The sequence below is a fragment of the Anser cygnoides genome, chromosome 3 (genome assembly GCF_040182565.1).
Source record: "Anser cygnoides isolate HZ-2024a breed goose chromosome 3, Taihu_goose_T2T_genome, whole genome shotgun sequence".
In the NCBI taxonomy this organism is placed as follows: Eukaryota; Metazoa; Chordata; class Aves; order Anseriformes; family Anatidae; genus Anser; species Anser cygnoides.
In genome coordinates, this window is record NC_089875.1 from 82373203 (window position 1) to 82389220 (window position 16018).

At 38.4% G+C, this 16018-nt stretch overlaps 1 long non-coding RNA gene across 2 annotated transcripts in view; it reads right to left on the reverse strand.

Annotated features, from left to right (window-relative positions):
• LOC106035370 (uncharacterized) overlaps positions 1 to 16018 on the reverse strand; it is a 63693-nt gene that overhangs the window by 28217 nt on the left and 19458 nt on the right. The window contains exon 1 of one of the 2 annotated variants that reach the window (XR_010830463.1): positions 13079 to 13644. The exons of the other annotated variant lie outside the window; for it this stretch is intronic. This is a non-coding gene — a long non-coding RNA (uncharacterized lncRNA). Of the gene's footprint in view, positions 1 to 13078; positions 13645 to 16018 lie in introns of those variants that run through there. 2 annotated transcript variants of the gene reach the window in all.

Here is a 16018-nt window from a genome sequence, read left to right on the forward strand (position 1 = left end):
TAACAGACAAGTTCTAAGAAGAAAATATTATTTTTCACTGGAAATGAGTTTTAATTACTCTGTTGCTTGAACCCTGAGAAAGTTTGGAATTAAGGCATTCAGGAGAAAGAAAAGAGAGAAAGAGAAGCACAGAAGAAGTTTCGGTAGCACAAATCTCCCAGAGTTCAGTGTGTTCCAGATGGAAGATACACCAAGAGATTTGCAGCATTGGTCTCTAAGCATTGTTTTTCCTTTTCAGTTTTCAGAAAACATTCATGTATTGCTCACTTTTCTTTTATGATAAGGGATTTATGGGCTGACAAGAATTTTATGAAGTTCATCAAGCAGAAGGGCAAAGTCCTGCACCTGAGCAGGAACAACCCCAGGCACCAGTACGTGCTGGGGGCCACCCAACTGGAAAGAAACTCTGCAGGAAAAGATCTGAGACTCATGGTGGACACTAATTTAACTAAACAATGTGCCTTTGCTGCTAAGAAGGCTACCGGCATTCTTGGTTGCATTAGGCAAAGTGTCATCAGCAGAGCAAGAGAAGTGTTCCTTCTCCTCCACTGAGCACTGGTGATGCTGTACCTGGAGTACTGTGTCCAGTTCCGGGCACCCAGTACAAGAGAGACGTGGATATACTGGAGAGAGACCAAGGTAGGGCCACAGAGACAATTAAGGGACTGAAACACCTCTCCATTAAGAAGCGGATGAGAGAGACTGTTCAGCCTAGAGAAGAGGAGGTTCAGGGGTGGAATCTCATCAATGTCTATAAATATCTGAAGGGAGAGTGCAAAGGGGACCGAGACAGGCTCTTTTCAGTGGTGCTCAGTGCCAGGACAAGAGGCAATGGGCACAAACTGAAATACAGGAAGCTCCATCTGAACATCAGGAAGCACCTTTTTACCAAGTGGTTGATAGATCACTGGCACATATTGCCTAGAGAGGTTGTGGAGTCTCCTGCCTTGGAGATCTTCAAAAGCCACCTGGACATAGTCCTGGGCAGCCTGCTCTGGGTGGCCCCGCTTGAGCAGGGGGTTGGACCAGATGACCTCCAGAGGGCCCTGACAACCTCAGCCATTCTGGGATTCTATGATTGTAGATTTTTTACTCTATGGTTTTCATCTGCTTGAAAATAAATGCCACTAGGATAAAATAACGGACTTCACTTCATTTTAGGTCCTACTAGTTTAAAAGCCACAGTCTTTAGTGAGTGAAGAACAAAAGCCAACATGTCCAATTAATATCAGGCTCAAATTCTGATTAAGTGACCTGCAATTCACCCTTCTACCCTCATATTCATTTTCCATGGATAATTATTAAATAAACATCATATTTAAGCTGATCATCTTTTGACCCAAATATGATGCAGGGCTTTGGTAACTTTATACTTAAAAGGAACTAGAAAGGAAAACAAAATAAAGAACAGTTATTTTAATAACATATATTATAGCAACAATATTTGATAGAATTAAAAATTGTAATTTTTGGAAAAGGGTTAGTTTGAAATATATAGCTTAAGTAACTCAGAGGCCTCAATCTTTCAGAAGTAGTCCACTAGGAACTTAGTGCAAGATGGGACTCTGCTGAACATAAGTATATGGCCAAGTCCCAGATATTTAGGATTAGCTAAAAGTACTTCAACTGTGTCACAGTAAGTTCAAAACCTTCACAGAGCACAAAGACCCACTCGGAGCAATGATAAACTTAAATTTGATAGAATAGAAAACTGAGACTAAAAAGACATTGCTCAGATGGGAAACTCATTTCTTGCATCTTGTATGTTGTTTTTTTTTTATCAAACAGAAAAGCCGAAGGCTTTCTGAACAACAGAAAATGTGCAATTTCTTTCACAAGCATACATCTATGCTTTGTTTTCTTATTGTTGTTGACAGAGCCCTTCATTATGCCCTTAAAGAATCATTTTATGTTTATTTGTACTGTCTATACAGATTTGGGGACTTGTTTTATGAATTGCCAGAGGGCAATGTCTCTTTTTTAATAAAAGTTTATTACACTTTGATTGATTTCCCTGATATTCATTGTGTGTGCCTGTGTTACTGTTACTCATTTTTGTTCTAAAGCCTAAATTACTCTAACTAATGTACCAGAGGAGCACTGTAACTGTTAGCAATTGACAATGCAAAATGTCTCTCAGCTTTATTTTCCAATGCAGATGTTTCCATGGAAAATCATTGAGGGCTAGTTTGCCAGGGCTCTTATTTATTAATTCATGGAAGTTTGCAAGAGTAAGTCATGAGTGAGAAGCACAAATGTGAGATAGAGCTCAGCCACCTGATCACATTACCACAAATTAACAAATTACTATGTCATCTGAACTGTGGTGGGGATGTTAAATGTGTCCATATACAAGAAATTAACAGCAACAAATATATATATACTAAAAAAATAAAAATAAAAAATGATGGCTTATCTTAGCACATAGTGAAAGAAGCTTACACTAAACCAAATATATTTGCATTTTCCATAAGCTAAAATCATACATAGATACAGTCCCTGTGGCTTAACTGATGCTTGGTAACTTGCTAAACACCAGTAATTTGAACATGATACTGAAATACATGCCTTTTTTGCTCTTTCTCACTAGATATTTGCCATTATTCACAATTGTTCAGGGTAAGATTAAAATTGTCTCATCACTTGGTGAGTCAATTTTTATCTCCCAACAGAGTTTCTGTCTTTAACTCATGTAACACTCTTTAAAAGTGGCAATGGCTTTTTAGAGGGTCAGAAAAGAATGAAATGAAATGTTTCAATGAAACCTGAGGTGTGTGTTAGTCCCTCAGTGCTAGACTGCTTCACATATTTCCTATGGGGCGGTTAGATCAGATAGACACGCTAAATATACTCTATAGATGAGTCTAGGGGAGAATCATTAAAACAGCCTAGGCTTGCCTTCCATAACTTCTCCTATACTGTTTGCAACCTGTTGTGTCTCAATGAACTCTACAACAACTGACTAGTTTAGAGCTAGAGGCTGATGCTTGCTGAAGGACATAACTGAGCTGGCAGGCTTCATCTTGAAGGGAAAGAAATTGGCAACACTCATTCAGCAACCTTTGGTGAGCAGTAGTTAGGCGGTTTGACTTGAGCTGCTGAAGGGACAAAGCTGCCTGGCCCTGCTGACAAGAGATAGGAATTAAGCCATGAAACTAATGAACAGTAGAGGAGCTGGATTGCAAGGTTATGTTGTCCTTTGACAATTGAGATAGTCCTGGATTTTAATTCTCTGTCCTGCCTCCTGCACAGACAATAATGTCCATCAGACAAGATTAAAACAGATTTCTCTATAGATGTGCTATCCTGAAAAAGCCACAGTGTACACACACATACACACACCATGCCTTCCAATAACGAGTATTGAGTGTCTTGGGGAACCTAGATTTGATTTGAAGTATACTTTGCTTTGAGCAGGGATCAGAGAAGGTGACTTCCAGAAGTCTCTTCCAACATAAACTACTCCATGATTCTATGAATCTGTCCCTGTCAGCCCCCTCCAGCACTTGGCACCATGAAATAGAAGTGGCACCCCTGGGCCCTGTGCTGGCCATGTTACCATGCAAGTGCTCTGGCAGCAGGAGTGTGGGTTGAGAAGTGGGGGTCCTTTGGCCTCCCTAAAAGTGAAGAAATCAGGAAGAAGTGTTCCATTAGCAGGGAGAAGTCTCCTGAAATCACCATGCTACAGAAAACTCACCAGCCAGTTCAACATGTTTTTGAGTAGCTTTGTTTCTCACTCTTTCTTTTGTGAAGGGATTTATAAACATTGCTCTACCTCATTCCCCCTTCATAAGGGAGATAATATTCAATTATATAACATGCTGTAGGTAGCAAATGCTCATGCTATCAGGTACAAGCACTCTTTTTCTTTGCTTTCTGAGGCTTTCCAAGCATTCCAGAGTGTTTTTTGTTTTGTTTTGTGTTGTTTTGTTTTGTTTTGTTTTTATTGACAGGCCTGTGTTTGATACAGAATCTGGAAATTATTTTGCTGCCAAAAGTGTACAAGGGAGGTAGGAGACAATCTGTGGGTTTCTGCTAGAGCAAACACAAAGAACCATTCTCTCATCTAGTAAAACAATAAGATTAGTCCTTTTATCATTAATTTTTTTGCTCTCCTTCACTGCTTTGTAAACATTGCTTGTATGACTTTGCCTCTTATCGTCTACAAACTGAATCTGCTTTTGTTGAAGCAGTGTCAATCACAAGGGTTTTTCTACTCATATACTTAGTGATATGACTGATTGAAAAAGAAGACAGGCTTTCATTTGGGTCTGCAATATGTGACATACTCACTGCTGGAAACATAAGGGAGGAAGAAAACAAAGGGAACAATTCGGTAAAGCATAACCCAAAGTTCACTTGCTCTGTCAAGGAGATTAAGATTAAACTGAAGGAGGTCAAAGCTATTAACATTTAGACTACAGGGTATATAACAAGTTAGCATCTAGTTAGATATTGGCTTTCTAATTGGAGGGAAGCTTTGTTCTAACTTTTTTATGTAAACACCAGCATTAGCAAAAGCCTGGGTGGTCTCAGCACTGTAACCCAGTGGATGTATTTGATCCACATCTGTCTGCAAAAAAATGTCCTCTATGACCAAGCTTACATTTAAATTGTAAATAAGTCTCTTGATTCCTTTCTACCAACTGTGACAGTATTTGCAAAGGGAAAACTTCACAGGGATATTTCTGGGCTTGCTTTAAATTTGTTTTCCCAAATACCAAATTCTCCTTCACACCATACACTTTGTGACAATCTTATTTATGTTCAGCTCTTTCGACCAAGCAAGAAGATTACTGCAGCCACCAGTAAGGAGCACAGGCATGACTTGTTTGTTAATTAACTCCCATAGCAAAATCATTAGCAAAACCGACTCTTATACAAGTCAGATACTTACTTTTGGAACATGGTTCCTATTTTTAAGTCACATTATTCTCTGATTTTACAGTGCTGTCTTTATAGTTTCTTGTTTTAAATCCAATGACAAGTGAAGCAGGATGGGTTACCAAGGAAAAATAAATTAAAGAGCCGTTAGAGACCTACCAGCAGGAAGGCTTTGGAAGGTGGTCTGGTTAAACCTTTAGCAGCACTGACCCAAACAAGCAGAACAATGACCATGTTTTAGCAGACTGCAGCCAGACCAGGTTAATTTCTCCCTAAACTACACTACCATATTTTCTGCGGATTAATATGTTTTTGCTTGGAATGTGACCAGCATAACAACCATATTCTATAGGGGGATGCGTGCAGGCAGAATGAGTTTATGGCCTCCTCTCAGTATACTTTTGTTATTTCTAGTGTGGTCCACCTTCAATCTAGAGCTTCACTTCTGCAACCCTCCTGTCTTCCACAGGTTGCATTGGTACAGGAGATAGGCAAACATTCAGAGGAAAAGGGTTATACAAATTTTGAGTGGGCAATAATCCTCAGAAATTCATTTCAGTTTCTTTGTTAAAATTTGAACCATAAGTTTCTCTCCCGCAAGACTCTGAAAGCTGCAGAGGGCTGCGTTCAGTGAGCTGTCCCATGAAAACGCTGATACCATGAACTTCCCTGATCCACTGGTAGTCTCTGTCATTTCTACTTAAAATGGTGGGGTTTTGTAGCATTGGAGGAAGTCCTACCATTAAAATGTTGGTTTACACAAGCACCATTTTGCAACGAATAAATACAGTTCCTTAGTGAAGCAGTTACAGCCTAGGACTTTCTACAGACCTCTTAAGCCCAGAGGGGGAGCCTCACAGAGTGGAAAATTTAATAGGTATATCATCTTAGCTTTCAAAACCTATTGCAGTCCTTTGATATCATGAATCCACTGTGTGTTAAACTCTCACCGTCCCTTTGGAGGACAGCATCACTGAGCACAGAGAGGGTCATCAAAGCTTTTCATGATGAATTGTCTAGAAGTTATATGTGACTGTCTCACACAAACCAAGTTTGGACTCTCCCAGCCTAATCTTTCTATCACCTGTCCACCACTCCATTCCTACTAACACCACAACATTTCCACCATGAGAAGCATAAGCAGTCTGGCCAGTTCTCATTTTGCTAATGTTTTTGAAATGAGAATTTTTTAATGCACCACATTAGCACCTCATTAGTTAATCAAGTTTGCATTGTTAAGCACACCAGTCTTTTGAGAGAAGAGATGATACAAAAGAAAATCAGAGAGAGAGTTTGCTTAATACAGATAAATAAAAACCTGTTTTTTGGGGGAGGATCAGAACAGTTTATATTCAGCTTTTTGCAAGCAACAAAAATAAAATGTGGCAAAGACTGACATGTATTCATGAAACATTTGGCACTAGTGATTTTACATTTTTCATCAAAAAAGTAATTTCACAAACCTCTGTATTCTAAGAGATGCATCTGTTTGAACATTTATAGGCCACAGAAAAAAAATACTTTATTGTTATTAATTATAGTGATAGTCCTAAGTAAAAAAGGTTATTTTATGAAAAGCAGAGGATTTCGATGAGAAATGTAATACATTTTTGACAATATAAAATAACTAATTCTGTTGAACATTGATCTAATTTGAAAGATGGAATCATAGCTGCACAGAAAAATAGGGTTTCAAATTAAAAAATACACAAGTGTATTGTAAGTGTCTATCATCAACACACCAACAATGAACAGAATCATAAATGAGGTAGCTGCAAAGTACTCTAAAAAATTCCTAGCAGGAAACAAACATAAAGAACATGCTCAAAATGAGATCATCTTCTCTAACTCAGGGCATGGAGTTGTCTGTCATTTCTAACTTTGTCTCTTCACAACTACAATACAGAGCCAGATCCCAGATCCACTGAAATTAGCAGTAACTCCCACTCAAGAGCCAGTTTCCTGCTTCTGGGGTACATGATGTACTGAAGCCTGACACTCTGATCCACTTTACCATCTGGCAATCTATTGAGGAAGGCATCAAGTATAAAAAGCTGAGACAAGCACCATGTCCCTCTTAAAATGTCAGTTGGAGAGGAGCTGTTAAACATATTCTTCTTCTAATCAATCCCTCTTACTTGGGAAGGATTCTGTGGGAAGCCAGCTCTGAACTTTGAAAATTCTGTTATGCCATCAAAATTAGGTAAAAGAAGTACTAGATAACTAGGAAATAGGTTCAAAGACATAAGTAATTCTTAACATGGAGATTGTTGTATTACAAAAGAGGTAAAAAACGGTATGTGTTTGTGGTGGTGGTTTGTTTGGTTGGTTGGTTGGTTGGTTTTGTTTTTTAGTTATTGATGTTTTCTATAAGTATTTACCAAACAAACAAGAAAACTATCTCATTAAGAAAGCATCCTTAAAATAAGAAGAAAAGTAAACCATGCAGCATCAGCACTTCAGTCTAAATAGCATGGCTTGGAGTTTTCATACCACTAAATTAGCATATCCTTGGAATATGCTATAAATGATGAACTCCTTAAAAAGTGCTGCTTCCAACACTTCTGGAATGCTATCTTGTATTATTTTATCCTATAGAAAATATCATAGAAGTAGACTAAAAAAATCAGTAGCAGCTTAGATAAAAGTGATCATGATTTGTCTCTGTTTGTTATATGTAATCAGAATTAAATCCAGACCAGTAATATGTATTCTTGCTGGACTGGAGGAGCTAATTTTGCAAAGCTGAAAACAATTATGAGCTAAATCAGTTGGGAGAAAGAAGTTAAACAGGAAATGTGGAAAATAACTGGAAAGTGTTTAAAAACATTTTACCAGTTTGGGAAAAAAATATAAAAATAAATAAATAAGAGATGAAGAAGGAAAAGAAGAAGAAGAAGAAGAAGAAGAAAGAAGAAGAAAGAAGAAGAAAGAAGAAGAAAGAAGAAGAAAAGAACAAGAAGAAGAAGAAGAAGAACAAGAAGAAGAAGAAGAAAGAAGAAGAAAGAAGAAGAAGAAGAAGAAGAAGAAGAAGAAGAAGAAGAAGAAGAAGAATTTTAGCTGGGCTAGCCTAAATGTTGACTTGGATAGAAATGAAAACAGCTATGCAAGTCATAATAACTGTAAAAAAGACATTTATTACCAGTCATGAGTATTAGATCGAAGATAATAACTATAAAAAAATTGATGAGGATGGAATCAAGAAATTAATTTTGTTCATCAGAGTTAAGGATAACAAGAAAGATTTGGGGTTTTGACCGCATGGAAGTGTAGCTATATCAAGAACACATGCAAAAATCTGTATGTTCTGTAAATAAATCTGATGTTCAGGAAAAAAAAAAAAAAAAAAGATAAAATCTGTCCTACCATACGAAGACAATGCACTGTTGTACATTCTAGAAGTAAATCAGGAGAATGTTAAATAGCAAATGAAGTCCACAGATCTGGATAATTTGCAACAAAAAGCTGTAAAAAAGTTGGCTGAAGAAATTACAAAACCATGAATACTACTTCTCGCTAAGTATGGGAACACTGGAGAAATTCCAACAGACAGGGAAAAAAAAAATAAAAGCCAACATAGCTCCAATATGTTTTTTAAAGTTTATGTGCAACCCAGGCAATTACAGCTCTTTCAGCCTGAGCTGAAAGGATAAAATAATATAAAAGTTAATGGAGGATTCATTTAGCAAAGAACTAGAGGCATATAATGTAATTAATGCCAAGCAAAATGGTTTAACTGAAAATGGAATTTCCTGTGTGTATCCCTTAAAAAAATAATAATAATAAAATAATTAAAAAGAAAAAAAAAAGTGTTCTGTCCTCAGGAGGTAAAGAAAGGCAAACATAGCCAGGCATGTATAAGACAAGATAGGACAGCAAACTACTTTCCTTCTGAGTCTCCAGAGAGCCAAATATCAGAAAGCCTATGGACAAATGTAACAAAACAACACTGGCATTAGAAAAAAATTGTTTTTTTATAAGAGACCATACAGATGTGAATAATCCTCCATGCAGAATAAAGCACCTTTGAAAAGTGGATCCTACATCTTTTGTAGCAGCACTTCAACCCCTGAAGTTGACAGAATGTCTTTTTGTATCCCTGGTTCTTAATTTCAACTCTCTCTTTTCCACACTGATATTCAAGCAAGGTTTACCTGGCACTGAAGCAGGGAATAGAGGCTTTACTGAGCTTAGTATTCACTTCACTGAGGAACTTTCAGCACGGAAAGGTCTTCTGTATTAATACAACTCTGAAAGGGTAAACTCCTAACCAGGTTACACAGCTAATAATTGGGACAACTTGCTAACTGGTTAGGGTTAACTATGTGTAACATTGGCATTGATTTATGACTGTCAGGTTCATAGGTTATTTAGATTGTTCAATTTAGAACTTTTACCCGGCTTTCAATTGAACATTTTGAACCAGGTGTTCAATGGATTGATCGATACTAAGTACAATAGGTCTCTGTACTGCTCCATAAACAAAGTTGATTTTTATAGCTTTTGTGTGATTTAAACCTTTAACACTTTAAACCATTCTGCAGCACTCTTGCCATGTAACCATATGCTTCTCTTCACTTTCCTTAATTCACATCAGATTGTGACTTAGCGACATGTAGGCCAACAAAATCCTGCGTGCCTTGAGGGCCTGATCCTGCAAATGTGTATGCATGACTCTGCATGCAGGTAGATAATTCTTGATCCCAGTGAGACAACTCATATATAAATCCCTGTTAAAGTGAATTAGTTGTAAGGGAAGGACTGACATTTGAATATTGAGCTTTGTGGTTAATGAGAGCCTTTGTAGGACTCAGAGGCCAAAGGGAAAGTCAGGTCTCATATGTTAAATGTGACTTGTTTGATTTGCACATTTTTTTCCCCAAGTCAAATTCCATCCCCCAGAAATCAAGCTCACATCTCCACCTCTGAAGCCTGCCCCCCACCTCATGACTGTACATATCAGAACTGTACAGTTGGTAGAGGGCAGCTGATGCCCACCCTCCAGCTGAATGTGATGCCTTGTTCAGGGAAGAGAAGACAAATCTTATGAGAGGAGTGAAATTTGGATGCAATCCTGAGGGCTCCACACAGTCTGTAGAGAACTGCCGAATAGCAAGCTATTGTTCTGTGTCACAGTGTTTGAATGACCCACTAAACACTTCATCCTCCATTGCATAAACTAGTCTACTGTTTCCTTGCAAATTTGCAAAGATAATGCTTTAAAAGGTCTGGAGAAGGAAAACTTCAAGTCATGTTTTGGGAAGGACCTCATTTTTGCTGCTGCTTGGAGTACAGATGGCAGAGCAAGCAAATCACAGCTCTTCTGTTCTGAAACTAGGGCTGCTCTCATGCAGGAGCTGAAAAGGAAAGATATACCCTCACTTTCTTTCCTCAGCACCATGTCACTGACCTCCCATTCACACATGCAAACCCATCACCCTGTTCTTCAGTAAGTGTTGATGGTCTGGCTGACCTTCACTGGAGATTTCTCTTGAATGAAGAGAATCTGTCTAACTAAATACCCCTCAGGCATGTGAAAAGCTTGTAGGGATAACTGATGCGGTCAACACAAGGAAGAATTTACTGTCTTACCCTAAGGTAAGAAGCAGATCTTCCTTAAGCGCTTAAATAGCTACAAATGTTTTCAACTCAGGACTGGTATAAGATAATAATAAAAATAACCAGTCCTTCTTCAAAAATAGCGGGAGGAAAGGGAAGGGGTAGCTCTCTGAGCTGTCACCACAATCCTGCTTTCATCTCACATACTAAAAAGGAATAGAAAATGTGAAGCAGTTGCAAATGTCTTGAAGAGCAAGTTAAATGATTACCACAGGCTGGGATCTTTTAATATCTGTTGAGCTGAGTGTCACAGACTACACACATTTATGCATTTAACACAGCTTTAAATAGTATACATAAATGCATGTCACTGATCAGTGACATGAGAATAAGGCAAGTACTCTTACTTATAAAAATATCCTCCTTCTGTGTTGTCGTTCCACCATGAAAAAAAAAAAAAAAAAAAAGCCACGTTCAAGATCCGAGGCCCTAGGACTCAAGCACCTTCCTTTAGCATCAGCCCCTGAGCATTAGCCTCTCTGAGAGGAAGAGCAGCTTCTGGAACAAACTCGTTTGTCTCTGGCCTTAGAGGCTGCATTTTGAATGAGCAGCTTTCTTATTTTCTTACACCATCCAAACCTGTGAAAAGGAAATGAATAATGTTTTGATTTCTTCAAGAAGCTGGGGATTATGCAGATTATTTCCTGCCATATTATAAGGAGAAATGCTTACTTTCATAAATAATGCAGTTATCTAGAACTGTAGACAAATAAAAGACTTCCATCTACTAACTATCAAATGCAGAAACTGATATAATTTAACCAACTGAAAACCAAAAAAAAAAAAAAAATCTTCTCTTATGAAGCTACCTTCATAAAATAATAACTTGTTACAAGAAGTTGCTTTAACACAGCAGTGACATTAACAGCAGAACTGTGTGTATCTGGAATGAGATTTTACCTGAAATAATTTTCAGCAAATAAAAAGAATCATTAAAATATATTTCAAGCTATTACTAGAACAATCCTTCCAAATCATTTTTATATTGCCATATTCTTTCAAAAATTCGGTGCAAATTTTGAGGGAAAGAGGCCAGACAATCAAGAAACAGGTTAGCATCATAAGAAAATATTTTTGCTACTGACTTGAAGATCCATAACAGGTCGTGGTGAATCTTCTCTTGGTGATTGTGACAGTCACATCATTCTGTCAGAAAACGACATTGGCTGATGACAGCAGAGCTATTATATCATTTCAGATGTCCCTATCCTAGCTTGACTGCAGTATGTCAGGATGCTCCTTCTAGAGCTACTCTTACACAGATGTTACATTTGTATAGTGTTTAGCACAGTGGGCTCCTCTTCAACTCTTAGGGATCAAAAACACTACAATTCTGATGATGATGATCGTGAATATGTTGCTTTTCACTCTGGGAAAGGTTGCTAGATTGTCACTAAAAAGCAAAGAGAAGTAACAGATGGAAAGAAGAAACAGAAATTTCCACCTTCACTTTTATCAAAACCCCTTCTACAGAAAGTTCTCTGTAGGCTCCCCAGCCATACTTCTGCTAACAAGCTCATAGACACGGGTGATGTATTATAAGCATTTTAGTTAAAATTTAGCTGAAAATAATCATGCCTAAACAGTATTTAGCTGAAAACAATCATACCTACTATTTTTTTTTTGCTTAGAATACTGCAGTGTTTGAGTTGAACTTTTAAAATCAGAACTGCTATAAGAAAATATCATATTAGATGGTTTTTATATATATTGATTTACAGATGTGCAGATTAAAACTATAATCAATTTGTCCCATTTGGAAACCCTTTTCTTGATCAAAGTTAGAATAAATAATATTTACTAATTTAAAAATTCACACATTGGGTCCTTCAAAAGCCTCTGTACAAAACAACTTCAAACTCTTATGCTCATATGATTGTTTCCAAAGATCTTGAAGTTCACTTTTCATTGTTCGGTCATGTCCCTAAAAAAAAGTTAATTAACCAAACATGAGGCCAGCCAGTGTCCAGACATTGATTCTGAAGTTCTGGTACAGTGCTCTTTTAGAAACTCTTCATTATTAAGGCACCACTGATTAAAAGTAACTGTCCTGCAATATCTCAAATCTACTGACGTCTGTTATAAATTTCCTCTTTCTGGACTGGAACGAAAGATGCAGCCCTACACTTAAAGGAACTGAATTCTGTAGCCAGGCAGCATAATTTGCCAATTCACTTGATCCGTAAAACATAATCTGCACACATGGACCATATTACAGGCATTTCAAAGGTGAATGAAAAAGAGTAGTCTAGTGAATAAGGAACATAGCATACAGACATATCTTGCAAATCTTTCCCTAAACAAGTATCAAATCTTAAAATTAACCCACCATTGTACCAAATGGTCTCACCCAGCTACAAAATGACCCTACAATGTCTTAAGCAAGGCCAACTCTCTTGAAATTCAGTCTCACAGAATGATCTCTGCTGTAGCAAAAATGATAGCTTGTGAAGTGAAATGAAACATTAGCATGTAGACATAGACAAAACAGCCTGGGATGAAAACCTACTTTAAGTTCATGGCAGCTTCACTCAGAAAACATACAGAAAACTGAGTCTCACTTCTAGTTACTCACCAGTAAGAAGAAAGGTCAGAGAAACTCATTTTCAAATGGCATTTTCTGTAAAACGACAGGTGACAAAGGGCTGGTAAGGGGCGACGAAGCTGGTGAGGGGTCTGGAGAACAAGTCTTATGAGGAGCAACTGAGGGAGCTGGGATTGTTCAGCCTCGAGAAGAGGAGGCTCAGGGGCAACTTTATCGCTCTCTATAGGTACCTTAAAGGAGGCTGTAGCAAGGTAGGGGTTGGTCTGTTCTCCCACGTGCCTGGTGACAGGACAAGGGGGAATGGGCTAAAGGTGTGCCAGGGGAGGTTTAGGTTGGATATTAGGAAGAACTTCTTTACTGAAAGTGTTGTTAGGCATTAGAATGGGCTGCCCAGGGAGGTGGTTGAGTCACCATCCCTGGAGGTCTTTAAGAGACATTTAGATGTTGAGCTTAGTGATATGATTTAGTGGAGGACTTGTTAGTGTTAGGTCAGAGGTTGGACTAGGTGATCTTGGAGGTCTCTTCCAACCTAGACGATTCTGTGATTCTGTAAAACAAGGAATATTCCAATGAGAAAAACAGCTGGGGGGGGGGGGGGGGGGGAGACAATTTTAGTGAGAAAAAAACAGCTCAGAACTAAGATTTAGAAATATAAAAATATGTACTACTGCCTTATGAACAGCATTGAAAAGGTTCAAGAAAGGAAGGTATTGCTAAGACGAATGCATCTGCTAGTTAAAAATTCTGAATCATCTGACGATACACAAGAGCCACAAATTTGCTGAACCCAGGTCAATCCTTTATTATGAGACAGACTGTTTTGAGAACTGTAAAGCAAATGAGTTGGTTTAGTATCTGGTAAGAATATCTCAATCCTTGTTTCCCACATGCCTTGCCCTTCACAATGGAAGTGTTACCTTTTTCATATACAGTGCAGAGAGCTTGAGAATGGCAATGAGCATGAAGCTGATATTTCTGTCAGTGGCTGGGTTTTCAAATGTGGACATGCAACCATATGCACGTACACTAATCAAGGCTCCCTCTTTCCACAGGAGGCTGCTTAGGGAAATAAATGATAGTAGGTTTCATGCTATGTTGCTTAGGGAATAGGGAACAGATGGAAACAATTGAATTCCCAGGGTCTATGGCTGCTAGGGGATTTCCCCATGCCACTTAAGTCTTTGAAATAAGACAAGAAAGTTTTCTAAACCACAGAAAGAAAACTTTTACTCCCTAGTAACTTTTTCATTTATTTAGAAGATTCTTCCAGCAGAGAAAATACTTCTCTGCAGCAGAGATAATAACTGCCCCAGATCTGTGGAGAGATCCCGTGGTGTACTCCGTGGTTGTCCTGCCAGTTTCCTTTTTAGCTAAACCACAAAATGATGAGATACTAGCCATGAGAAAGCATATTATTCTGATGTTTGGAACATACGTGTGGAGAATATTAACTTGTCCCTTTATTGACTAATTGCACCTTTTAATGCCAGTAAGAAAATGGTTAGGTTATGCATTTCTTCTGAGTAGGACAGACTAGTGGAACACAGGACTTGTAAATCATCCACTTTGGAGGGGCTTCAGCAGCTGTATGACTGCACAGATCTGCAGCACAGTAGAATTTAATTGCATTGTGGTTAGTCATGTGAACAGAAACACATAGACAGTGCTTCTTCAGAGAAAACACGTGTATTTTGACCATGGTAAATCCAGCTATTATTGATGACAGTTGACCACTTGATTGAAACATCTCACTTGATGAATCCCTGAAAGCCAACAGGACATGGCAAGGTAGCTGAGTGGTCACCAGCATGCAGACCTCAGAGAAGCGTGGCTGTCCTGAGGCCGATGGGGTGATGTCTAGGGACACAGCGGTCCACACTGACTAGCTTCCTGCCAGGCAGGACTGCTCTACATTTCACTGTGAAAGATTGCAAATCCAAGGGTGTAACGAGGAGGGGAATAAACACAAGTCAACAGGTACCAAAGCCTTATGTTTAGAGCCATGGGTCTCACTTTCCTGCTCCGCTCTGCCTTATAAGAATGCACTAAGAGAACAAAGGAAGATAATGTTTAAATGATTATTTAAGCCATGGCAGAAGAAAAATCAACCAAAGTAGTGCTGGGGGCCTTTTGGCTAACAAAGCAGTTAGCTGCTCTTTTGTTGACTCAGCTTAAAAGAGTGAGAAATGTTTGTATTTATTTTAGGAAAACATCAAAGCAGCATCCTTCCAATTCTGATCATAGCCTTTGGGTATGACAGTGATTACTGCAATAACAGATCTCTTTTGATCCAGCTGAGCCAATAATGTTGAATTTACTCCCTGAAACACTCCCAGTTTCTCTGGTCTTTCTTATTCTACTCTGTCCAGTTAAAGGGCAGAAGGCAGTTGCAGCCCCGAAACTAAAGTTTGCAGTTTAAAATTATTGGCAGATTTTTATTTTTATTTTTACATTTATTTTTATTTAATTTCATTTTCTTCTTTTTTTTTTTTTAAGGTTTCTGGTCCCAGTGCAGATCTGAAAGGGGATGGGATTTAATTGCATTATAAACACCTCTGCAGGAGGAGGAGTGTGGAGAATATTCCAACATTAAAATATGTATTCTCTATCTTTTCACCAGCACCTTCTCATTTTGCTTGCTCTGGCTTCTCAGAATCTCTCTTGTCCTGCTGAATATGAGTGGATGCAGGCTGTGTCAAACCAAAGGTTTGAACTGGAGTCACAGCCCCTTCCTGAGAAGGCTCATCCAAGTGCTCTCTTCCGTATCAGCCAGCAAAATCTCACTTTATACTTCGAGATTGCCTCAACTCCAGCCAGGAGCCCCAAGCAGAAAACAGTTCCCTAACACAAGTGATGGTTTTCACCAAAATCAGTGCAAATCCCAACTTGTGGCACAAAATCCTCTTTTTTGCAGATGAGGATAAAGATAGCACATGTCCCAGGGGCACAAGATTGTGCACCCATGCCTAT